Source organism: Bos mutus, chromosome 7 (genome assembly GCF_027580195.1).
Source record: "Bos mutus isolate GX-2022 chromosome 7, NWIPB_WYAK_1.1, whole genome shotgun sequence".
Lineage (NCBI taxonomy): Eukaryota > Metazoa > Chordata > Mammalia > Artiodactyla > Bovidae > Bos > Bos mutus.
In genome coordinates, this window is record NC_091623.1 from 95,216,769 (window position 1) to 95,243,177 (window position 26,409).

Here is a 26,409-nt window from a genome sequence, read left to right on the forward strand (position 1 = left end):
ATTTTTAGACTGATAAAATAATGAATGTTCATTGCTAAAAGAACAGTACCAAATTAAAGAAAGTCATCTTGTGGTCCTACCATCTGGAGATAGCCACCCTCATCAATTGCATGCATATCTTTGAGAGATATACTCAATTCCTACATATATGCTGTTACTTATTATTTTTTACATGATACATCATCTACATCTCAGTATGTAGGTCAACATTTGTAGATCTTTCTCATTCTTTTTAATGGATGCTTGAAATCCTATCATATAACCATCCTTATGAAATATTTCTAGACATGGAGCTGCTCGCTTAGGCATTTACATATGGCAAATCACATCTTCCTATTTACATCTGATAATTGGTAAAATAAGATTAGTTAGCCCATGGGATTACACTGAAACTGGGAAATTGGGAGGATATGTGTGTTAGTTTTCTGTTGCTGCTGTAACGAATTACAACAAACTCAGTGGCTTAAAACAGCACAAATTTATTTTTTCTACAGTTCTGTAGGTCAGAAGTACAAACTGAATCTTAAAAAGCCAAAATCCTACATCAGCAGGGTTGGCCTCTTACAGCTTCTGGAGCTCCCAGTGGTCTTTGACTCCTAGCTGCATCACTCCAGTTTCTATTTTAGCCATCACATCATGTTCTCCCTCTTTCTTCCTTCATATATGGACCTTTATGATTACATTTAGGGCCCACATGGATAATCTGGGAGAATCTCCCCACCTCAGAATCTTTAACTTAATCATGTGGATGAAGTCTCTTTTGCCACATAAACTAATATATTCAGAGGTTTCAGATATTGGGATGTGAACATCTTTGGGAAGCCATAATTCAGCCTGTGCACGCATGTGTGCTAAGTTACTTTAGTTGTGTCTGACTCTTTGAGAGCCCTCCAGGCTCCTGTGTCTATGAGATTTCCCAGGCAAGAATACTGGATTTGGGTCAAGGGATCTTCCTGACCCAGGGATCGAACTTGCGTCTCTTAGGTCTGCATTGGTAGGAGGGTTCTTTACCTACCACTAACACCACCTGGGAAGCCTGTTATTCAGCCAATAACACGATGGATATTTCAAAACCAAAATGCTAGAATTCCCATAAAAAATATGATTGAAAGTGTCATCTCAGTTAAGACCTGTAGCATCCTCATCCTTTGGAAGAGACAGCAATGAATGATATCTGATGCCTTCTGCTAAGTACTGAGGAATATAGTAGAGATTATGAGATACCTTCAACATCTGAAGACATTAAATTCTAACATTTTAAGCAGTTATGGGAGAGCAAGGGTAAAATTTGAAACAGTAGGAAGAGTCACAAGATAAAATAGCATCACCTCATAATGTGCTTGCATGTGGATGCTCAGTCTTTTCGGTCATGTCCGACTCTTTGTGACCCCATGGACTGTGGCCCACCAGGCTCCTCTGTCCATGGGATTCTCCAGGCAAGAATACTGCAGTGGGTTGTCATGCCCTCCTCCAGGGGATCTTCCCCACCCAGGGATCAAACCCATGTCTCTTATGACTCCAGCATTGGTAGGCAGGTTCTTTACCACTAGCGCCACCTGGGGGAAACGTAATGTTGTGGTGGTTTAGTAGCGAAGTCATGTGCAACTTTTGTGACCCCCATGGACTGTAGCCTGCCAGGCTCCTCTGTCCATGGTATTTCCCAGGCAATAATACTGGAGTGGGTTACCATTTCCTTTTCCAGGGGATCCTCCTGACCCAGAAATCAAACCCAGGTCTCCTGAATTGCCGCAGATTCTTTACCAAATGAGCTACGAGGGAAGCCCCATAATGTTGTGGTATAGACTAAATAGAAAAGTGAAGGGAAAAGAATTCAGATTTCTTTACAGATCTAACTTCTTTTGTTAAAATGAGATTTCACACTAGAACTTTTAGTTTCTAGTGTCTTTCTAATGGAAATGAAATGTACCTATGTGTGGTAGAAAGGAAAGTAGAAGAGTCTGGGATGACAATCCCCTTGACTCTTTATTTCTTTTGATAGCCTATAGTCAGTCTTGTGGTCTTTATGCTCTCCCAAGAAACAAAAATAGCTGTTTTTTTCCTTATAAAGTTCTGCTCAGCTAATGTGAATAATATGCCTGTAGCCCTTGTCAACACAGTCTGTTTTCTGCTCTGCTTTTCCTGGAGACAGGTTTAATTTGAATCTACTTTCTTAGTTTCTACCCAATGCAAAGTAGAGGTTTTCACTTTGGGACTGCTCTTGTCCTCTGGTCTACACTGCTTTCTGTGATGCTCCCCAGCAATAATGCATTTAACTGCAAAATCTCTGAAGTCAGCAAAGTTCAGTGCTGCTTTGTTCTAGGCAAGAACTTTGGCTGCATTCAGAAGGGCCTGCCATTCAGGGATGGCCTTCATTTGCAGCTTCTTCTTCTACTTCCCGAAGTTTCATTTCTTCCCAGTTCATGGGATTCTTTGCCTTGCTGTTCAAGTGACCTGCCATAGAAAAGAGTGCCATCACCCTTGGCTTGGACCCTAGAACAGTTAGAACAGCATGTGACCTCTGGCAAGTATCCTGCCTTCTTGATATCTACACCAGTTGGCTCACAGTCCCTCCAAAAGTATACTTCTTAGTCAGCTCACAGTCCCTGCAAAAGCATACTTCCTTCCATTAGAATAGAATTTCAGCTAAATGGATGGGGCTTTCAATAGCACATCTCTCTCTGCAGGTATGATAGGAATATGTCCTATTTCTCACCCATGAAACGTAAGCACATGTAATAAAAGTTGCTTAAAAGGAAAATGCTTGACCTGAACTTCCTGTCTTTCTCCTCTTCCATGATCAAGGATGTATAAATGATATGTCATGCCATGCTGATTGTTCAGAAGAGAACAACTTCCTAAGTGATGTGGAACCACCAGGTGGGTGAAACCAGGGCATCAGAAAGGTATATGGGGTGTGAGAGAAAGAAAATTCTCATTTCAACAGTTGTGTTTGTGTATTTTGCTACAGAGAACTCTGCCCCAGTGTTCCCATCTGGAAATGGAAAAGTGGATCTCCAAGAGGCACTTTCTAGAGCCAGTACTCTAAGACAGTCATATTAAGCCTTTTTTCTTACATAAACGTTCTTCATTCTGATGCATTTTGACTTCCTTCTTCTGTTATTATAAATTCTTTTTCCTTCTCTTGGGACATCTGGACCCCAATACTTTTCTTTTCATTTATGATTTAGCTTTCTGCTGGTTGATAGCTAACTCATTATATATACATGTTTTCAAGTGCATTTGCTTTATACTGTATGTATAGAAGGCACACACTTTATCAAAAAGAAATATACTGAATACATGTGCAATGATATGGATAAAATGTTATAATCTTGGTAGTTGATCTAGTGATTCTTTTATAGTGAGAGATTGGTTTTACTGAGAAAATGATTTGATAAGACCTTCACAGAGAAGAAATGAGCCTCTGGGTTCTAGGCATGAAACTGGCACCCAAGTTTCATGAAGAAGAGAGTTATTCTGTGTAATAAAGTAGTGAGAGGAGAAAGGAAAGGGTTCTGATTTACACAAGGAAAAGGATGGGACCAGATGGTAAAGCGTCTGCCTGCAATGTGGGAGACCTGGGTTCGATCCCTGGGTTGGGAAAATCTCCTGGAGAAGGAAACGGCAACCCACTCCAGTACTCTTGCCTGGAGAATCCCACGGATGGAGGAGCCTGGTAGGCTACAGTCCATGGGGTCGCAAAGAGTCGGACACAACTGAGCAACTTCACTTTCACTTTCAAGGATGGGACAGATGAGTTAAGGACCCTGATTTACAGAGGAGCAAGGGATTCATGAAAGAAGACTCATGTATCCCAGGTATATTTTTAAGTGAAATGTGTTATAAGCTAGAATGGAAACCCCTCTGGAAGCCCTACTTTTTCAGCTAAAAGAATCCTACAATATTCTTGGTCTGTTTAGCTTTTCAGTAGAAGCTTTGGGCTACCACAGGAAAAGCACAAGCAGATAACCTACTGATGATGGAAAAAGTATGGAAAGACTGGTAAAAAAAAAAAAAAGGCTGAGTTGTGTTTTAAGATGAGATGTTGAATGTTATAAACTAGATATCATCATCTCATTGGCTGTTGTCACTAACAAAGTGATGATGAGGTGAGCTTTGCTTTGGTGTGACCACAGTGCTTACTCCTTATGCCCTCCGTAACTGAGCAGTATTTCTGTTAGCCACATGAGCTCACAGAATAATTCCAAAAGAATATCCTTTACGGGAGGCTTAGATGCGTGTACCTGCCCATTCAGATTTGGGATAACATCAAATGAGGTGGTGGAATTTGGGGAGCGGTTTATCTACTATATTCAGCTCATTTCCTACCCCATATTCCCAATAGGCCTGTCATCTTAGCTCTGCCATGTTGAATATCCTTCACAGAGCCTCTCTGTGTTAAAGGAGAAAGATCCCCTATTGAACTCTACCTCATTTTACTTTCTCCTGGGGTTCCTTGATTTTGCTAACAATAACATGCTCAGGTCAAGTGTTATTAGAGATCCTGGATATACTGCACATGACTGAAGTGGTTGGTTGTCAAACTATATGGAATGGCGAGGCCTGTGGTAAACTGGTGAGTTTATATCCTGGCCAAAGGGAACACTTATGCTCAACTCTAGATGAGTGCTGCCAGACAGTCTTTATATATATATATATAGATAGATAGATAATTTGTTAGTCACTCAGTCATGTCCAACTCTTTGCAATCCCATGGACTGTAGCCTACCAGGCTCCTCTGTCCATGGAATTCTCCAGGCAAGGATACTGGAGTGGACAGCCATTTCCTTCTCCGGGGAATCTTCATGACCCAGGGATCGAATCCAGGTCTACTGCATTGCAAGCAGATTCTTTACCATCTGAGCCAGCAGGGAAGCCCATATATATTTTAACTATACTATATATATATACATACACACACATATACCGATCCAATTTAGCCAGACCTGATTTTCAACAGAATATGGAAATTAGGAACTGTATATAATATTTACTAATTTTACAGCATTGGGGCCTGAGCCAATCCACATTTCATCAATTTATGATGCTTAGTTTAATATGTTCTTCTATAAATTTACCCAATTTTCTGCACACATTTAAATTTCTGCAAGTTGAAGAGGGAGAGAAGAAACTGCCTGCTAGGTTCAGGCCTCTCAAAGCTTATCCAAAAATCTGTCAGCCCTTTCACAGAACTCATAAAACATTCTGCTGACAAGTCTTCTGCAGGCTATTGTGCTAAGAGTGTTGTCTCAGGTTGACTAAGTCCCCAGACTCAGGAATGAGTAGGGACATGTGGGTGAGAACTATAATTACACAATCTGCAGTGTGTCTCTTTCTAAAATGCCAGGGTTTTTTGCAGCTCACTGGGTAACTGTCTTTCCCATCTCTTTCTATACAGACTTTTTGTCTTTCTCACTTACTTCTATTACATCTAGGCGAGAAGTGTGTTTGTGTGTATGTGTTGTGTTTGTTGTGTATGTGTGTGGTGTGTATGCTCTGTGTTATGTCTGGTGTGTTTGTGTAGTGTGTATGGTGTATGTGTCTGGTGTGTATGGTATGTGTGGTGTGTATGGTATGTGTGGTGTGTATTGTATGTGTGATGTGTATGTGTGGAGTGTATATGTGTGTGGTGTGTATATGTATGGTGTGTGTGATGTTTGTGTAGGGTGTGCATGTGTGTATTGTGTATATGTGTGGTGTGTGATGTGTATATGGGGTATGTGTTATGTGTGTATGGGGTGTGTGTATGTGTGGGGTGTGTATATGTGTGTGGTATGTGTGATGTTTCTGTAGAGTGTGTATGTGTGGTGTGTTCAATGTGTGTGGGGTGTATGTGTTGTGTATATGTGTGGTATTTATGTGATGTGTGTGAAGATTATGTGTGTGTTGTATGTATGTGTGGTGTGTGTGTGTGTGGTGTGTGTGTGGTGTGTGAGGTGCATGTAAAGTGTGTGGTGTGTGTATGTGATGTATGTGGTTTGTGTTTGTGTGGTGTGTATCTTCACATACATACATATCATTAATAAGAATCTGTTGGGGGGCATTAATATTGACAGAAATAAAAGAGCTTGAACATTCAGCATCTGTCCAAGCATAGTTTGGACTTTTAAGCATGTTTTCATGAATTTCAAAGAATATAGTTTTCCCTCCTGTTTGCCCTCCCTTTTCTTCTCCAGAGGGGGCACAACTAGCCATGAGGCTGGGGTTGGGTGGGGAGAGATATGTTAGAGCTGGAGGAAAAACCTGTAGTGAAAAGTTATAACTTATAGCTAAGGAATTCCAGACACAGGAGTGAAATGAGCCTGTTGTGTATATGGATAAGTCAATATACCATCAAGTAAAAAATATACCAAATCTAGTTCTCTGCTTTGTCAGATCATTAAGTGGTTTATAGGATTTAAGTCAATCTTTTTCAATTTCTTTGATAACACATCTGAGCCATTATAAGCTCTTATCATGCTAAAAATTTATATCTAGCTCATCACAAAGTGGTTTTAATTTCTGCAGTCAAGTTAGAGAAATAGTTATTTTGTTTCAGATGTGTACAGACAAGCTATAGTTGATCTGCAGTGTTCTTTGTTCTTTTTTTTTTTTTTTTGAAACAGCTTTGGAAACTGACTTTATTGGCTATGTCATTTCTATGCCTTTGTAATTTTCATGTATAATTTAAATAAGATGTTTTAAGTGCATTAGAAAGAATCATCTCACATGTGTCATCGAAGGCAGCTTAACATCATGAAGTTTAGCTCTGGTCAAGGCCACAGAATAGATACATGTTTTTAAATTATTCAAGTAAAAGCCAACATCCCAGGCATAGATTGAGCTGGACCAATGTATTATTTGGCCTATTCTCTCTGCTTCACTGAGTATAAACACATGATTGCTTTGTCTTAGATGACTTTTTGCAATGCATTGATCCTAAAATAATATTCATCATAGGAAAAGATGAAAGTGTTCATGAAATGGGATTTTGCTGTATTAATTGCAGGCTTTCTCTTAGGTGCTTGGCTTCAGAGTGAATATTCATTTACCACTGAGGGAGAAAGGGTATTACCAGAACTTTCTGCCCTTAGTATGTTTTGTGCTCTAAAGCAGATTCAGTTGATCATGAAATGTTCAAGGCGCCCTCATGATTTTCACAATTACCTACCCATTCTTTCTCTCTTGCCCATTAGTTTTTCCCATTTTTATGACTACTCTGTGGCTGCATTCCTCAAGCATTTGACTGATGATAAGACAGTCATGGGAAGGAGGTTCTTTAGTTTTTTAGGTTGTGTTTACATGTTGGGTGGCTACCTCAGTGACTCAGCAGTAAAGAATCCACCTGCAATGCAGGAGACACGGGTTCAATCCCTAGGTAGGGAGGATGCCCTGGAGGAGTGCATGGCAACCCACTGCAGTATTCTTGCCTGGAGAATCCCATGGACAGTGGAGCCTGGTGGGCTACAGTCCATGAGGTTGCAAAGAATTGGACATGACTTAGTGACTGAACATTCATGCATGCATTCAATCTAGAAATCAATGAACAATCTACATGTTGGGTTGGACTTTGGATAAGAATTGGGGAATTAACAAATAAAGAGATCTTTTATGTCCTGGAAGAAGAGGGGCTTACTTGAGATGGGCTTAGAATTGTAATGAGAGGAATTTAGGAGTTCTGTAAATAAACTCTGTGACCATAAGGGCTGTGAGAGACCAGAGGCCATTGCTGAGGTATCTTTGGAGGATACTCTAGGAGGGTATCTTTAAGGACATCATCATGCAAGATTAGAGACCAGGAGTTCATCAGAGGGACTCAGGACATGCTGCAGTCCTAAATATAGTTATTTTCAAAGATAATATTGTTGGCAATTTTTCAGATAGATTTCTTTGTACAGGCATGACAGAAAATACCAATGTGGGACTATTCACTCTTCCTTTTAAAGTTCCACATAAATGGCTCCTACAAAATGCACCAAATAAGATTACATGTGCTTCCCCCCCGTGATTTTATTGTTTGACATTGAGAAGTTTTGCTCGAGTCTATCAGTGGTGGTAGCTTCAAATTGTCCTCACGGTATCACTGCCTTCAGAAGTGTGCCAAGGAAATTGTATTCAAACCTAACAGAGTATAGATGAAAGAATAAGCCAACTATCTAAGTATTTCCAACACTTATAGGTACTATATCATATAAGTTGTCTATATATTTAATCTTTCTCATTTTCCTCACATACAAATTCTGTGCACCAGCAGTGTGCCAGTTTTGTGCATACATGCATTTGTGAATGTGATTTCCTCTGCCTAGAATACAGCTCACCATAATAAAGAATTCATCATTAGAACCCAGAGCAGACACCGGCAACTCCAAGAAGGCTCCCTGGATCTCTTGCTCCTCTGACATCACACTTCGGCTCCTCTTACTGAGCTTACGGTATGTAGCTGCTCAGTAAAACATGTATTGAATGAGTAAATATTGAATAGATATGTAGCCTTTCTCCCATATTAGACTATGAGCTCCAGGAAAACTGGAAATTTATTTTATTCATGTCCATATATTCGGCTAACACCATGCTCGGTGTATAATGGATACATGATAGGCATGTGGTGAATGATGAACATTTTTATGGGGAGACAAAGGATCTCTGTATCTATAGCAAGACCCTCCATGTTCATGTTCAAGAAAATGAGACTGTGATAATAAAGTCACCACTAAATCCTAACACTGCTCGGTCTTACTCAGGTATATCTTGCACGCCATTCCTTTCTGTTATGAGCACCCCAGATTCCCTGGTAAGCAGCATCAGGTTGCTTTCCCACTCTACTCTGATGAGATGGCTTTGGCACTTTGCTGTTACCCTCACCCTGCCTTACTACTACCTCTGCAGAGAAGCGGAAACCTTCAGATTCATTTTCTGTACATCACTGGAGCCGTTTCACCTTCCCTGGTGTCTCACAGATAAGTTGCAAAAAGCAGAAGAAATCACAGTTGATGAGAACCTGGGGACTCTCTGAAATGATAAATGAGAATTTAGAAAATTGCCCACCTTAGCTGTAAACTGCATTTGCTGGGCAAGTTGAGGAATTAAACTGCCATCCTTCATCTCCTGGAGCTGAGATTTCTCTGCAGTCAGAGCTGCCATTTTGACCTGTCTTCTCACATTTTGTTGAGTTATTCACTCCCCAGCTCAGCTTCTTTTATTTGAAATATTCAGATCTACCTTTTTTCATGGGATGGATTACTTGTTTTCTCCCTAGCTTTTTCTCATGCCATTGAACTGCATCATGTGTTAATAAGCTTTTTACTGTGCTAAATTGCTTTGTTTCTGTAGCTGATTTGAAGGCAAAAAGGCCCCAGAGGGTGAAGGGAAAAAAAAGAAACATTCTAAAGTAATTAGAATGATTACAGCAGCTGAAAACACTGCTTTCCTAAAACTGCAATATTTTCTCAGGAGATTTTGTTTTTATTTTTGTTTTACAATAGCCCATGAGGCTCCAGGATCGGTGCTTGCAAAACGAATGGTGGCTAGTAGGTTTTCATCATAGAGCTGAATGAGAGTCATATATTAAAAAATTTTCAAATGCATTACTGTGACTACGCTAGGGTTGTCTTACTCATCTTATGTGTGGTTCCAATCACGTCATCTGCCTTCAGGACCACCGACCGAGCCTAAAGCTTAGCAGCAGCTCTGAAAGGTGTGAAACACAGGGTTAAAAACCAGTGTTATGATGCATATGTAAAAATCTATTCATTGAAAATGGTGAGTTGTTGACGTCTCTATGGTCAGAAAAGCGAAAGTAGTAAATGTGGCAGCTATGAATTAACAGATAGGAAAAGGTGACTTCTTGTAGTGAAGTATTAGTCCTTCTGCAATGGAAGAAATCAAACACTGGGTTTGATTTTCAAGCTGAATAGAAGCCAGTGAAATGGGAGAGGGCTTAGGATGGAGAGTTTTTATGTTCACAGGATTCTCTCATGATGCCCCATGATCAGACAGCATCCAATGGCCCACTTTAAACCTTTGCACAATGGCTGTCAGTCATTTCCTTGTAATGAATGTATGATATAAACTTTAGGCTATTTGCAACATCCTTGCAGGTGTGAAAAGCTGGTTAGGAGGCAAAGATAAGACTTCAAAACTGAAGGCTGAGGGAGAGGGTGGGAAAGGTGATGGGCCACCCCATGCTTGAAATTCCATCCTGTCTTGTCTCCATCAAACATCGACTGGAAACAGCAGCACAGTATGCATTACTGCTGAGTCTAATTCCTCACAATAACATTTTCAACATAAATCTACTTTCCATGTAACTTTAAAATACACATCTTCCAGTGTACATTTCCCACTTTGCTATCATCTCAAGACAAAATATATTGAAAATAATTTATCCTTTTTCAATGACTGAAGATGGGTTTTACAAACATCCAGTAATTTTGTAGCATTACTATTATTTGAAGTGTTATTTATTTAGTGTAGAGACTGAATGCTACTAACTAATGGATTTTTTTATGGTAATTGTGGCTGATTTTTAAGATTGTGTTTCTGGCTTTCATCTTTTGCATTATAAGGATGGTCGCTTGAATACTCTTTAAATCTGGATAAATAATCAGGTATGTAAAATAAGATGATATTTAAGTGAGAGCCAATACAATTGTAGGATAAACTCTTTCATAGTGCAAACTACAGACGTTTTGTGGTGTCTGTGTCAGCTGTTGAGAAGCTCATTCCCTTTTGGATTCATTGCTGGAAGTCTGACATTCTGATAAGTGAGGCATTATAGTTTGTGTTTTGGCTAAAGGGGATGTTGTCTGCAGCTGGGAACAAACAATCAGCAAGTTATGAATCATGACTCCTTTCACAGTTCATTGTGAAATAATAATATATGAGCTTAAAACCATTTGCCTTGATTATAGCTGTCACTAAAGGGAAATGTTGACTGAGGCCATAACCTTTCAATAAAATATAAGACACACAAATTCAGAAAAATATCTCTATTTACTCATAGGTACTGATGACTTCAGTGAAGACAATACGTTGCATAATATCAACAAATCATCGAAACATAAGTGTATTCAGGTATATGACCTATGCGTTTGTTACTTACTTTTCCATATTTAGTTTTAAATAGTCTTCAGTAATAGGCTTGGGGTTAAGCCTTACAGAGTTTTTATTTCTTGCACATCCACTTCTGCTTCTTCTGAGTGCAGCTCCCTGTTCTTTTCTGGGATGTTATTCCACCTTCACTGACAATGGATGGAATGGACCCAATATAATATTCTTTTTCTTTCCCATATTAAATCTCTATTCATTCTCACAATAGAAAATATGGATGTGGCCTCCATAAGCTCTCAAGTTCATGTATTAATTGTCCAGCCACTCAGAAAAGACTAAATCAACTCTTGACCCAGTCCTAAATTTGCAAGTATGTAAGTCTCTGGACCATTCAGCTATTCCATGAGTAATGCTCATATTGTATGGAAATGTTGCTCCCATTCAAATCATGTAAGTGTATGTGTGGTGGGTTGGTAGAGGGTAGAGTGGGATTGGGGGTAGGTTCTCTCAAAGAAAAAGTTTTTCTCTAAGAGTGGGATGTCCACTGCTTACTATGTGGTCCTAATAGGGCCTTATAGTGACATTTATTTTAAAAGGGCATGCAGGTTACCTTTTAAAATTTTTACATGCCATCTGCTCTTCATTAAACATATTATTGCTAAAGAGTGAGGCTGAGGTATCTAGAAACCATTGTTTGGGATTCTAAAGATTGTTCTTATAAGGTTTCACATCATCTAGCTGCCACTGAGAGATAGTACTCTGGAAATGTGCACAGGCAGAAAATGATAAAATGGATATGTCTACTGGACTGGCAGAAAGACTAAGTTAAGAGCAAGGCAAATAATTTTTAATCTCTTCTGTTCTGCAGAGCTGAATAACTGATGACTTTCCCTCTCAGTTGATTATAAAAGGCTCTCTGAATTGACTGTGTCTAGGATGGGTACCGCACATATTCTGAATGGCAGTTTCACCATGTAAACACTCCAGCTGCATTGTAACCAATACCAGTAAACCCCAATACCTTCAGGAAGTTAGTGAAGAGAGGAATTTCTTGAGCATGTATTACAGATCTCTAGGCACTGTAAAAAGACTAGCGATTGGTGATTTGAGATTGACACATTTAAAAAATTTTTTGGTGTCTATTGACCCCTCTGTGGTAAGGCTGTGGTACTGTGGTCACTTCGTTCTCCTTCATTTACATGACTTCTCACTATGATGCTGTATTTGCTCATATGCCTTTGCAGTCTGTTGGAAATACTCAATACATATTCATTAAGTGAATGAATGTGTGTGTTTACAAATGGAACATATATTCATTTTTAATATCCCCTAGATTTATTAGCTTAATACAGTGCTTATGTTGTTGTTATTGTTGCTCAATCACTAAGTCATGTGTGATTCTTTGTGACCCCATGTACTGCAGCACACCAAACTCCTCTGTCCTCCACTATCTCCTGGAGTTTGCTCAAATTCATGTCCATGTTATCCCTGATGCTATCTAACCATCTAATCCTCTGCCACCTCTTTCTCCTCTTGCCTTCAATCTTGCTCAGCATCAGGGTCTCTTGCAATGAGTCAGCACTTTGCATCATCTGGCCAAAGTACTGGAGCTTCAACTTCAGCATCAGTCCTTCCAATGAATATTCAGAGTTGATTTCCTTTAGGATTGACTGGTTTGATCTCCTTGATGTATCAGTTACTCTCAAGAGTCTTCGCTAGCACCACAATTTGAAAGCACCAGTTCTTCGATACTCAGTCATCTTTATGGTCCAACTCTCACATCCATACATGACTACTGGAAAACATAGCCTTGACTATACAGACCTTTGTCAGCAAAGTGACGTCTCTGCTTTTTAATATGCTGTCTAGATTTGTCATAGCCTTTCTTTCAAGGAGCAAGTGTCTTTTAATTTAATGCCTGCAGTCACTGTCCACAGTGATTTTGAAGCCCAAGAAGATAAAGTCTGTCACTGCTTCTACTTTTTCCTCTTCTATTTGCCATGAAGTAATGGGGCCAGATTCTATGATCTTAGTTTTCTGAATGTTCAGTTTAAGCCAGCTTTTTCACTGCCTTCTTTCACTTTCATCAGGAGGCTCTTTAGTTAGTCTTCATTTTCTGTTATTAGGGTGGTATCATCTGCATATCTGAGATTATTGATATTTCTCCCAGCAATCTTGATTCCAGCTTATAAGCCCAGCATTTCACATGATGTAGTCAGCATATAAGTTAAATAATCAGAGTGACAATATACAATCTTGTTGTACTCCTTTCCCAAATTTGAACAAGTCTGTTGTTCCATGTCTGGTTTTAACTGTTGCTTCTTGACCTGCATACAGGTTTCTCAGGAGACAGGTAAGGTGGTCTGGTATTCTCATATCTTTAAGAATTTTCCCAGTTTGTTGTGATCCACACAGTTAAAGGCTTTAGCGTAGTCAATGAAGCAGAAATAGATGTTTTTCCGGGGCTCCCTTGCTTTCTCCATGATTCAACGAATGTTGGCAATTTGATCTCTGGTTCCTCTGCCTCTTCGAAATCCAGCTTGTACATCTGGAAGTTCATGTACTACTAAAGTCTGCTTTAAAGGATTTTTAGCATAATGTTGCTAGCATGTGAAATGAGCACAATTGTACAGTAGTTTGAACGTTCTTTTCATTGGCCTTTTTTGGGATTGGAATAAAAACTGACATTTTCCAATCCTGTGCTCACTGTGGAGTTTTTCAATTTGCTGACATTTTGAGTGCAACCCTTTAACAGCATCATCTTTTAGGATTTTAAATCCCTCAGCTGGAATTCCATATCCTCCTCTAGCTTTGTTCCTCATCTTGCTTCCTAAGGCCACTTGATTTCATACTCCAGGATGTCTGACTCTAGGTGAGTGATCACATTATCATGACTAAATCCAGTCATTAAGACCTTTTTTGTGTAGTTCTTCTGTGTATTCTTGTACTTAATACACCTCTTCTTAATCTCTTCTGTTTCTGTTAGGTCCTTGCCATTTCTGTCCTTTATTGTGCTCATCCTTGCATGAAACATTCCCTTGATATCTCCAATTTTCTTGAAGAGATCTCTAGTCTTTCTCATTCTGTTGTTTTTCTCAATTTCTTTTCATTGTTCATTAAGAAGGCCTTCTTATCTCTCCTTGCTATTTTCTGGAACTCTGCATTCATTTCCCTTTTCCATTGCCTTTTGCTTCTCTTCTTTTCTCAGCTATTTGTAAAGCCTTCTCAGACAATCACTTTACCTTTTTATATTTGTTTCTCTTGGGGATGGTTTTGGTCACTGCCTCCTATACAATGTTATGAACCTCCGTCCAAAGTTACCAGGCATAATGTCTACTAGGTCTAATTCCTTGAATCTATTCATCACCTCCACTGTATAAAGGATTTGATTTAGGTCACGCCTGAATGACCTAGTGGTTTTCCCTACTTTCTTCAATTTAAGCCTGAATTTTACAATAAGCATCTCATCATCTGAGTCACAGTCAGCTCTAGGTCTTTTTTTCTTTTCTTTTCTTTCTGACTGTATAGAACTTCTCCATCTTTGGCTGCAAAGAACATAATCAATTTGATTTGGGTATTGACCATCTGGTGATGTCCGTGTGTAGAGTTGTGTCTTGGGTTAATGGAATACTTACAACAATGTTCAGTTATTACATAGTGGATGAAGGAAGTGAGGAATGAAAGTAGGCACTTTATAAAGTACTTTTGAAACTTTATTTGGGGGGAAAAACTGCCTTTCCTCAAAGAATTAGAATTAATTTGGGAACTCAGACTACATTGATTTGAATGAATTAATGCACATGAGAATACTTTTTTTTTTGTTACAAAAGACAACACCAGGCTCACCTCAACTAAAACAGTTTACTTCCAGTAGCACCCTTTCCTGACTGCAAAGTGCTTTCGTCTCTAGTTTACCTCCCAGTTTTCTCAGCAACCTCATGAGGGCACTAGGTTGTAATCTCTGTGTTACAGATGAAGCAACATTCATTGAGAGACAGTCACCGGTTTGAGGTCATATACTTTAATAGTGAAGTCAAGGTTCAAGCTCTGTTTTTCTGAATCTAAGTCTGAACTCCTTCCTCTACAGTAGAACAAATATTGCAGGGCAATAATCCATTGTTTTAATGAGAAATGATGTTTCTTATTCCAAGTTTAAAGAAGAATTGGCTTACCCCTTTGCTTTATCAGAAGGGAAGTCATCCAACTCACAGGCTTTGGAATTACGTCTGAGCCCAGCGCTAGGCATGGAGGTTTCTGGTGAGAGCTGAGGCATGAAAGAGTTTAGGAGTGTGACAATCTCTGTCAGTCACATGAATGACTATGTAGGTGTAGCTTAAAAGGAAATTTCTTTCCTTAAAACATGACCCAGCAACAACTTTGTCACCAAGTGGACATAACTCTTCAGCTTAGGCTATAAACGATAGGTACTTAAGCAAGTACTTATACATTAGGAATTCATTAGTGACCTCTCTCCCTTGTTTAATTAATCAGCAATTCTCGTGTCAGAGTGGTTTAATAACTCTCCTGAGGACACAACGCTACTAAGCAGCAAAGCCAGCATTCTAGTCTCCATTAATTATTCTCACTTTTTTTTTTGGGTGAAATATTACATAGAACACATTATTTATTATTAATCAAGAAAAGAAAACAAGGCTAATTTCAGTTCTAGTGTAAGCCTTTAAAATAAATGAACTTATGTATCGTCACTTTGTTTTCATTACTAATCTCTCACTTTTCCTTTAATGATTTACTCTGAATATTATCTTGGGTTTAATACACTTTCTTGAGATTGCTCTCATCAGCTTTCATCTTATTAGAGTTGTATATCATACAATACCCACCATTTAGTGCAGAAGAAAACTTCCATTTTAACCCTAGAATTATAATATATACAGTCTCAGCTACATGCAAACCTTGGGGAGGTCTTCATTTATATTTTAAGTCTTCATGACTTGGAGTAGAATGGAATTGTCCCTCAGTCATTTATTTAACCTGTTACTCCATTTCTTCTTCCCATCCACTCTGAGAGGCAGAAACATGGGGAAAATATTTATTCATTCAACAAATAATTATTGAATATCTACAGTATTTGAGGGTGCACTATTAAAGACACAGTGAACTAAACAAAGACCTTGTTCTCATGAAATTTTCATTCTGGTAAATAAAACAGATAAGGGTATGTGCATGTATGTGTGTGTGAGTAGGTGTGTTTACATATGAATATTTGAGGGATTGCAGGTGTTCTAGAGATTAAAAAACCTAGGTAAGAGTGATGTATAATGATAGATGTAAGTAGGTATTCTGTACAGGTGGGCATGGAGCTCTTTGAGAGCTACGGGATGTTAGCCTCTGAGGGTAGCTTCCTTCCTACCTTCCCAACAGGCACGCTACCTCTGGAGCTGCCTATTGCAGCAGACTAAGTGCTTCTCAGAGTAAATGGACATATCTGCTCTGCAAGCAAGTCATTAGAAATAAATGATTGCCAAAGGCAGAAATCATCAAGTAAGGAACAGCCGGTACATAAGAAATATATACAGAGTGTGATGTATGAGTGAAATAAGTGAAAGTGTTAGTCACTCAGTCAAGTCCAACTCTTTGCAAACCCATGGACTATAGCCTGCCAGGCTCCTCTGTCCATGGGATTCTCCAGGCAAGAATACTGGAGTGGGTTGCCATTTCCTTCTCCAGGGGATCTTCCTGATCCAGGGATTGAACCTGGGCTTCCTGTATTACAGATGGATTCTTTACTCCCTGAGCCACCAGGGAAGCCCCTGTGATGTATCAGTCACTCACAGAAAGTCACTCAGTCGTGTCTGACTCTTTGTGACCCCACGGACCATATAGTCCATGGAATTCTCCAGGCCAGAATACTGGAGTAGGTAGCCTTTCCCTTCTCCAGGCGATCTTCCAACCCAGGGATTGAACCCAGGTCCCCTGCATTGCAGGAGTATTCTTTACCAGCTGAGGCACAAGGGAAGCCCAGGAATACTGGAGTGGGTAGCCTATCCCTTCTTGAGGGGATCTTCTCGATCCAGGAATCGAACCAGGGTCTCCTGCATTGCAGGCAGATTCTTTACCAACTGAGCTATCAGGGAAGCCCTCTGTGATGTATAGACATGCTTATAAAAATTCTCTTGATTGTATCAAGCTTCCCTTTCTGCTGGTTTTAAAAGTTTTAAGTTCAGAAGTGCTTTGCTCCTTTCCCTGCTTGGGAGAAAGAAAAGTTAGTTTCTGTGTCTTCCAAAGCTCTTCGTTATTGATGGAGTAATGACCTCATTAAAATTGGATTCCAGCATGTAGAGTATCTGTGAATATGAACCATCTTCCATAGAACCTCTTAAGGATATTCATTGCCTAATCTCATATTTTAAAAATTCTTTTGTCATGACTAGACTAATGAGTCTTACCATTTATCTCTGAAGCAAGTGGCTACACACATTTAATATTTTATAGAGCTCTTTTATATGGATGTGAATGGAATTATAGCCAGTCTAACTATTTAGTCCCTCCTCCTGTGTGTGATTAGTTATTGTGGGTATCTTCCCAGTCAGATGGATTTCCTCATTTCTAATGCAGCACTATCTGATACTGATTATTAAACCTGCTTTTGGGGAACAAGGAGAAGGATGTACAGGGGACACCATGTGGCAGGAAATGGAACTGGTGACATGTTCAAAAGAAAAGGGAAAAGTTAAAGATGGAACCTTTGAGGAGACAGAGAGGAAAAGAGAGCCTAGCTCCAACTAGTGTTGGGAGGGTCTGTACACTGGGGTTGGAAGTGGAGCTCATCCTACAGCGGCTAAAAATTCTGTCATTAAATTATTAAATAAACTCATCAGTTAAGCTCAAACAGCTCGTAAGAGCATTCTTCTCAAACCAGAATTTACTCGGTTAGTGACATCTAGGACATAATTGTGACATTTGTCTTCTGTGTTCTAGTTCTCTGTTCCCTCTCTGCTCTCCTTGCTCTCCTTTTGTTCCTGTATGGCTGGTTCCTTCACGAGCTTCCTCTTAGCCCCTACCCTCAAAAATTACTGCTCAGTTTCTTCTTCCATCTTCCCCCATGAGATTCCACCCAGACGCAACCTGCTCTTCTGCTGCTGCTGCTGCTAAGTTACTTCAGTCGTGTCTGACTCTGTGTGACCCCATAGACGGCAGCCCACCAGGCTCCCCCATCCCTGGGATTCTCCAGGCAAGAACACTGGAGTGGGTTGCCATTTCCTTCTCCAATGCATGAAAGTGAAAAGTGAAAGTGAAGTCACTCAGTCATGTCTGACTCTTAGCGACCCCATGGACTGCAGCCTACTAGGCTCCTCTGTCTGTGGGGTTTTCCAGGCAAGAGTACTAGAGTGGGGTGCCATTGCCTTCTCCCTGCTCTTCTACTATAATCCTTTTGTTTTCAGTCACTCAGTCACGTCCGACTCTTTGCGACCCCATGGACTGCAGCACACCAGGCTTCCCTGTACCTCACCATCTGACAGAGTTTGCTCAAAATCATGTCCATTGAGTTGGTGATGTCATGCAGCCACCCAGTCCTCTGTCATCCCCTTCTCCTCCTGCCTTCATTTTTTTCCCCAGCATCAAGGTCTTTTCTAATGAGTGGGCTCCTCACATCAGGTGGCCAAAGTACTGGTGCTTCAACTTCAGAATCAGTCCTTCCAATGAATATTCAGGATTGGTTTCCTTTAGGATAGACTGGTTTGATCTCTTTGCAGTCCAAGTATCCTTACTCTCATTAGAACATAAGCCTCCTGATTCCATTCCCAGCTAACCTGCTGTATTGTGTAATATACAACCTTTGGGATACAGTAGGTGCTCAAAATACAACTGGTGAATAAATGTGGTCATAGCTTAATAGATAAACCCTACCAAATACCACAGACATTTTTAAAAAAACATCTTAGAAACATTCCTTGGCATGATCTAAAGGTGGAGCTTTCAGGGTCCTTAGAGATATCAGGAGGAAATGTATTTATAAAGCTGAACCCTTGATGAAGTTCTTCATTTGCTCAAGCAATTCCTTTGGGCAGAGATTCTGAAATGCATAGTGAGACTGAAGGTCATCCTCTGCATATCTATTCAGAAACCGACCCAGGTGTTATATTAATAATTTTCCTTTCATTAACACTGTCCCCACATGAATACTCCCAAGGTTGAACTTCTTGAATTGAGAGACAGGATGGTGTCTGGAAAATGAGGCAGATGTACGGTCAGAAGTCTCTTATTCACCTTCTCACTCTGCAGCTTACTAGCAGTAGGATACTTGGCAATCTCTTCATTTCTCCCATCTTCTATGTCCTTAGTGTAAAACGGTGACTCTATGTAATGTGGATCTGAAGGACTGTTTGTCATAGTGGATAAGCATCTCCTTCACAAACTCTGAATTGTAGACAAAGACATAAAGGCACGTTTAATTCTGATATTTGGCTCTTCACGTTTAATCACAGCTACATTTTCAACTAGGCTTTCGGCTACATTTCAACTGATTTGTTGATCTTTATTAGTCATTAGAGGCTGGACTGTGTGGAATTTACTTATTCATGTGGTCGTCGAGCACCTAGCGAACAGCAGGTAGTGTACTGAGTGCTGTTTATAGATGGTGAAAACAAAATGACATCTTTTCCTTTAAGGAATTTATAGACAGAAGAAGACATTAAATTAACACATACGTAACTGCTGCTGCTGCTGCCAAGTCGCTTCAGTCGTGTCCGACTCTCTGCGACCCCATAGACGGCAGCCAACCAGGCTCCGCCATCCCTGGGATTTTCCAGGCAAGAGTACTGGAGTGGGGTGCCATCGCCTCTCCAACCTACTTAACTATATAATCATAAATTTTAATTAAAATAAGGTGAGTTGCTACAAAGTGAAAATTACAAGGTCTGTGAGAGAGAGGGGATGAAGAGTAAAGCTTGATGCTGAAGGAGAAATGAACAGGAGTAAAGCCAAGCCAGGAATGGAAGAAGGATGCAAAGGGAATAGCACATAGACCAAACTTCATAACCTGAGAAAACTTGAAGAAAACCAAGGTAGCTATGAGTGAGGTGGGTGGTGAAAGTGCTTGACTGGGTCAAATAGTGGATGAAAGGGTGAGCTCATGTATGTGGGTAGGAGTTAGACCGTGCAAAACCTTGCAACCCAAGGTTGAGATGCTCAATCTTATAAAAGTTCACTGCAAGCCACTAAAGGGTATTGAAGCATGAGACTGATAGGGCTACTAGATTTATGTTTGTTTGTTTTTAAATCCTTCACTCTCTGGATGCAGTGTGAATAGATTAGAGGTGAATCTATGGGGAAACAGGTAGCCTGGGGAAGAGTATATTGCAGTATCTGAGCAGGCAGGAAATGGAGATGATTGTGGTTGCTCTTGGTGCTGTTTACAATGTTTTTCTGGCTCTACTTTTCTGAGAACCCAGTAAGATTTCATTCCTCAACTCCTTTCAAAGTTAGGTTATGAACTTCTTAAAGCTTACTTTGGTCAGTGAGACTGAGAAGTGACTTGTCACTTCTGGACAGAAAATTTAAGAACAAATGTGTGATTTTTGATGTTCATTTTGTCCTTGTGTTCCTGTAAACACATGTCCATGAAGAGCTTCTATCCATCTGGGTCCCTGATTGATTAACCAAGGGCTAACTGAGTGCCCTGTTGAGGAACATCGGGTATGGCATGAGAAAAGAGTGCACCTTTGTGGGGTGAACCCCCTGAGATTTGGGGGATTGTTTGTTACTGCAGCAGAAAGTGTCCTGACTGGTCCTATCCTTGCACATAAACATACTAATTTGTGTTCAAATAAACTTTGCATTTTTACAAATACTTTGATACTGTAAGGAATGACCCTTTTGAATGCTGTTCTCAGAGTTATAGCTCATTTTTTAGTATTTGCTTCATATTCTGATTTAGAGCAATATTCTTATAATATTAATTAGTGAACTATATCAATATCCTAGCCTTTGAAGAAGTACATTTTCAAGACTTTTGTAATTGCTTTAGCTACCTTCTTTTATGCGTCATTATTTATATATCATTCAAAACAGAGGGTTGAACAGCGAAGCATACAGGAGATTTGAGTTATTATATTCCCTAATTTGTTTTTAAAGTGGTGAATCTGTATATTTCTTTAGGTGAATATTATTAAAACTCTTGTGAGATGCTTTTCTACTCCTGTATCATTCCTACTGGAGAAGGCAATGGCAACCCACTCAAGTACTCTTGCCTGGAAAATCCCATGGACGGAGGAGCCTGGTAGGCTGCAGTCCATGGGGTCGCTAGGAGTCAGACACGACTGAGCGACTTCACTTTCACTTTTCACTTTAATGCATTGGAGGAGGAAATGGCAACCCACTCCAGTGTTCTTGCCTGGAGAATCCCAGGGATGGCGGGGCCTGGTGGGCTGCCGTCTATGGGATCGCACAGAGTTGGACACGACTGAAGCAACTTAGCAGGAGCAGCAGCAGCAGTATCATTCCTACTAGACCTAGGAAACACATATAATTTTGGGGATTCACGTATCTGTTCTTAGTCTCATGTGATTATTTAATGTGTGTATACACATGTATATGCATGCATGTACATATATACATACACTTATGTATTTGTGTGTATATATAAAATGTAACTATAAAATGTATCTATATATAAAATATATAGATGTTTTTAGGTATGTATATATAAAAGCCAACTTGATTCTTCCTTGCCACCTGCATGCCTATTCTCACCCACATACCCACCCATGCTATTGGATAGAGTAGGCTGTATATTTAAAGCATCACCCCATTCCCTAGCAACCTTCATTCTGCAGTGTAAATGGCTTGGAGGCTGCAGCAGGAACAGGAAGGGTTAACTGCCTGCTTTATTTTGCTGGGAGAGGCAGCTTTCATTTCACATTGATTTTCTGCATTCTCTGTGCCAATTTGTGACAGCTTGTTTCACAGTCCCACATTTGTTTAAAGCTCTCTAACAGACTGATTCTATTTTTTTCCCTCATGATTTTTTTTTTAAACCTAGGAGAACATGGCTGTGCACGTGATTGGGAACCCAGATAAGCCTCTCTCTCTCTGGAGACTGTGATTGGCAGCTCCCCCTGTCGTGCAGATGTGAAATGAGGAAAGCTAATTTTCCCATAGACTTTCTAGTTTCTATTACTATCAGTCATTTCACATTGGTGCTCATTACAGCCATCTACTTGCCAGATGGAAATCTGCCTACTCACTGGGTGTCTATTTTCTGCCACTCATGGATCATGACAATGTCAGGCAATATGTCAGTAAACTCCCTTCAATATCCTTTTTTGCACTGGATAGATTGGTGATATTATGTAAAATGTTTGCTGTTGGTAGGTAACTACCTTCATGTTATATGTGAGCAAAGAAGAGGCAAGGCCAGAAAATCCAAGTTACTTGAGAAAAGTTACCTGTGGTAACAGAAGAGATGGATGGTGTTGGTGACGTAAGCGAATCACTTGTAGCTATAGCTGTTCTCTGAACACTGAACGGGAGTGACTAATGACCCATGTGAACAAGTAAAGTGTGCCAACACTAGAACCTCCTATCTTGATGAGATGACAACTCACAGCTGGAAACAAGGCTTGGCTTGAACCACTGGGCCTCGAAGTGTGGTCCTGGATCAGAAACATCAGCATCACCTGGGGATTTTTTAGAAATACACCTTCTCAGGCCCACCCCAGACTTACTGAGCCAGATTATCTGGGGTTGGGCCTAGAAATCTGTGTTTTTAAGAAGCCCCCCACCCCCGCCAGGTGATTCTGATGTTTATAAAAGTTTGAGAACCACTGATTTAAACTGAAGTGGGTATGGGAACATTATTTGAGTTGAAAACCCTAATTTTTGCTTCAATTATCTATTGTTTTCATCCATGGGATGGGGAGAGGATATTTCTGGAGCTGATATATTGGATCAAATAACGTGATCAAAATGCAAGTTGATTTTCATTTTTAAAGCTTCCTTTAAATTTTATTCAGTTAAAGAGGGTCTTCCCTGCCCTGAACAGAAAGCTCCTGGAGGCCCTCTACAGGCATCTGAGGCAGTTAAAGTCTTATGGACACTCTAAGGGGAAATAAGCCTTAATGCAGTCTTCCTTTTACCCCGGCTGGGCTGGCTGCAGGAGGAACCCCTCGCAGGCTTCTCTGCTCTTCCTCACTCACACCTTCCTCCTTACTCAATCCTTCTATTCCCTGGAATGTAAGTCCATCCTTGCTTTCTGACATCACCCTTCACGGTATTCTCCCTGGTAGAGTCTTAGTGCCCTTCTGGGTAGACTATCTGGACAGAAATCAAACAGTTCTAGGATGGCTTTCTCTTCCCAACACGGTCCTAATCTGGACCGTGGGAAACCCTCAAGCATCTTTGCCCAACAGCTGTGGTCAAGTAGACTGACCAAAATGCAGCAGCCACTCTCCAGGCTCTGCTCCCCAAGATGTCTGTTAGCATCTAGACCAGGTGCCTGAAAACTCTGGTCCGTGAGCCAGTTCTGGCCTGCTGCCCCCTTTTTTTCCTTAAGTAAAGTTTTATTGAAACACAGCCGTATCCATTTGTTTTCTGTACAGTCTATGGTTGCTTTGCACTACAGCATGATACAGGTTACATGAATCTCAAAGCCTAAAACATTTGCAGTCTCTTTGCAAAAACTATTTGCCAACCCTTGTTCTAGATTTCTGAGGGTGGAGGAGGGGAGAAGAAGGGGAAGGAAACAGGAGGAGGTAATGGAAAGTTGGACCCCAGCTCCCTTTGCCTCTCAAACTCCAGGAGTTTATTAAGATCTCTAGGTGATCTCCTTGAAGCAGCCCTGTTCCTCCCTTACCTTTCAGGGAAGGAGGTAGCCACATGGCAGCTGCTCAATCCAATAAATCTCTGTATAAGTCCCCTCTTTATTTTTCAGCTCTCAACCCTTTTGTTCCCCTGATGGAAGTCAGTAGTCCAAGAGTTATAAGGCAGCTCTTAGCCATACCTTTTGAAAACACACAATTTAATTCAGTTCCTTATTTTGGCCTGATACTTATCACCTGGGGCTTCTCTGGTGGCTCAGTGGTAAAGAATCCGCCTGCCAATGCAGGAGACGTGGTTCAATCCCTGAGGCAGGAAGATACCCTGGAGAAGGAAATGGCAACCTACTCCAGTATTCTTGCCTAGGAAATCCCATGGACAGAGGAGCCTGGCAGGCTACAGTCCATGGTGCCACAAAGAAGTCTGACACAACTTAGCAACCAAAGATAACTTATCACCTGACAGCCTTGGCCAAAATTCATGATTTACATCCAATCACATTTGTGTTTAGACAGTTGAATAAAATTCAGGTGACACACCTAGATCTTGATTTAGAAGAAATGCAGTGAAGCTATTTGTGGGCTAAATTAAAAGTTAACTGATATTTTCTTGCATAATTGATAGTTGCGGGCCAGAGGCACCATTAAAGAGATACAAGTTTTCTGAGATTGTTTATTGATGACTTGCCCAAGTAATATATTTTAATCACCTCTCAGATCCACATCAGGTCTTCTGATCAGACCTAACATTGCAAAGCAAAAAATCCAACCATTGCTCTGTTTCTTTCAAACAAGCACAAGGCAGGTTTCATGCTGGTAGATGATCCTATGTGTCAGAGAAAATCAGCCTACTTTCCAATTTTTGAGATGGAAACTGACTTCTAACATCTTTCAGTCAAGTACCTTGTTTATTATTTGTGTACTTTTATTTATAGCATTGTTGGATTCACTTTATAGAAGTATTTGTCTTATGTTATTTTGGAAATGATGAAAGGAGAAACACAGACAAAATAATCTATGAGAAAGAATCTTCATGATAGTAGGGAGAATATGTTTTGAATTCCCTGTGAGATGATTCAAAAGAGTAAAATGATCATGTGGACAGAACATGTTACATAAGACCTTAATGCCCAGCGCTCACTCTAGCAACTGCTTACAAAGCTGTATAGGTGAGCTCGTTTGATGAAAAAGTAATCAAAATAGCTGAACCATGAAACCATGGTTTTGATTATTTTGTACTCTTAATATCCAAATCCAAAGAACTGTGTGGTGAACTTACTGACTGGTTGTCTTGCTTGGAATGGAAAACCCACAGCAAAACCCATCAACTGTATTTTGCTCAGCTTTTCATTTTCCAGCAATGACTAGCTATTTGGCTAATTGATAGTTTTACAAAGTATTAGGTAATGTATTTACTATTATATTTCATATATAGATTGAAATAGAGATAACAGTAAAGAAAAGAGCTGCCCATACCCATAATTATTATATGCACTTTAACATTTTTATTAAATCCTGTTTTTCCTCAATCTTCTCATGTTTATGTCAAATATGATTTATTTTAGCCCAACATGATTTTGAGCTCATGCTAATTTACATAGCCAGTGTACCAGGCAGATTGTTAAGAGAAAAGTGAGAATTTTCTTTACGTCATGGCTGATTCTCCATTAAGTCCTTTCAGGATGAGCTCTAAAAAATATTAGTTATCTTATATCTTCAAGTTGTTTTTAAAATGTGTTCACAAGTTTTCAAGTTTGATTAGATGTGAAAATGCCTTCTTCTATAAAAAGATTTAGAGTAGCTAATACAAATAATCTTCTGATATAAATACTTTTGAATACATCACACACACACACACACACAAAACTACACACATTATGCACATGTTTATATAGATTCACCCCAGAATGAGACTCTAATACAGATTTCCTTGTTTTAGCTGTGTGCTTGTACTATTTTTTCAAAACATTTTTATTTCTTCAAGATTTTAAGCAAAGCCTGCAATAAAAGAAAACACTGTTTTTGTTGTTGTATTTCAGTAATTCCTTGAATTTATGTCCTATATACTGTACCTCTTTAAAAAAACCTTTGCTGGAAGAGTGAAATATGAGATTCTCCATTGATTCCTGTGGTTTAAAGTATTCAACGTGTATCTCTACTGTAGGTATGAGGGAGAAATGGCAGCAGGTCTGCTAATGAAGAGGAGCAGGTACTGATTTGTATTCTCTTGAAGCAGCATTGACTGAACTCCTACTATGTGTGCAGCGTGATGCCTGGTGCTAGGGGAATCTGAAGATTAAAGCGATACCGGTGCTGTGCATACTGAGCCTTAGGGACACTCACGACCTAGATGTACTGTTTTATCAGAGTTATCTAACTTAGAAGATGATTCACATAAAATTATGTTGTGCCCTCAAGTTATCTAAGTCATTGCTATTTTCTCCATTCCCTCAGTTATAAGCAGCTCACTATTAACTGGTAATTTTTTTCTCCTATACTTTTTTCTTTTTGGCAGAATCTAGTATTAGTGCAAAAGCAGGACATTACTTTTTTCTTTTTTTTAAAAGGCAGTAACTAGGCTTCTCTGACTTTTAATGTGTTCTTT

The 26,409-nt window shown here is 39.8% G+C and overlaps 1 protein-coding gene across 1 annotated transcript in view; it reads left to right on the forward strand.

The window, feature by feature from the left end:
* Positions 1-26,409, forward strand: part of KCTD16 (potassium channel tetramerization domain containing 16) — a 307,986-nt gene that overhangs the window by 199,263 nt on the left and 82,314 nt on the right. The gene's annotated exons all lie outside the window — the stretch shown is intronic.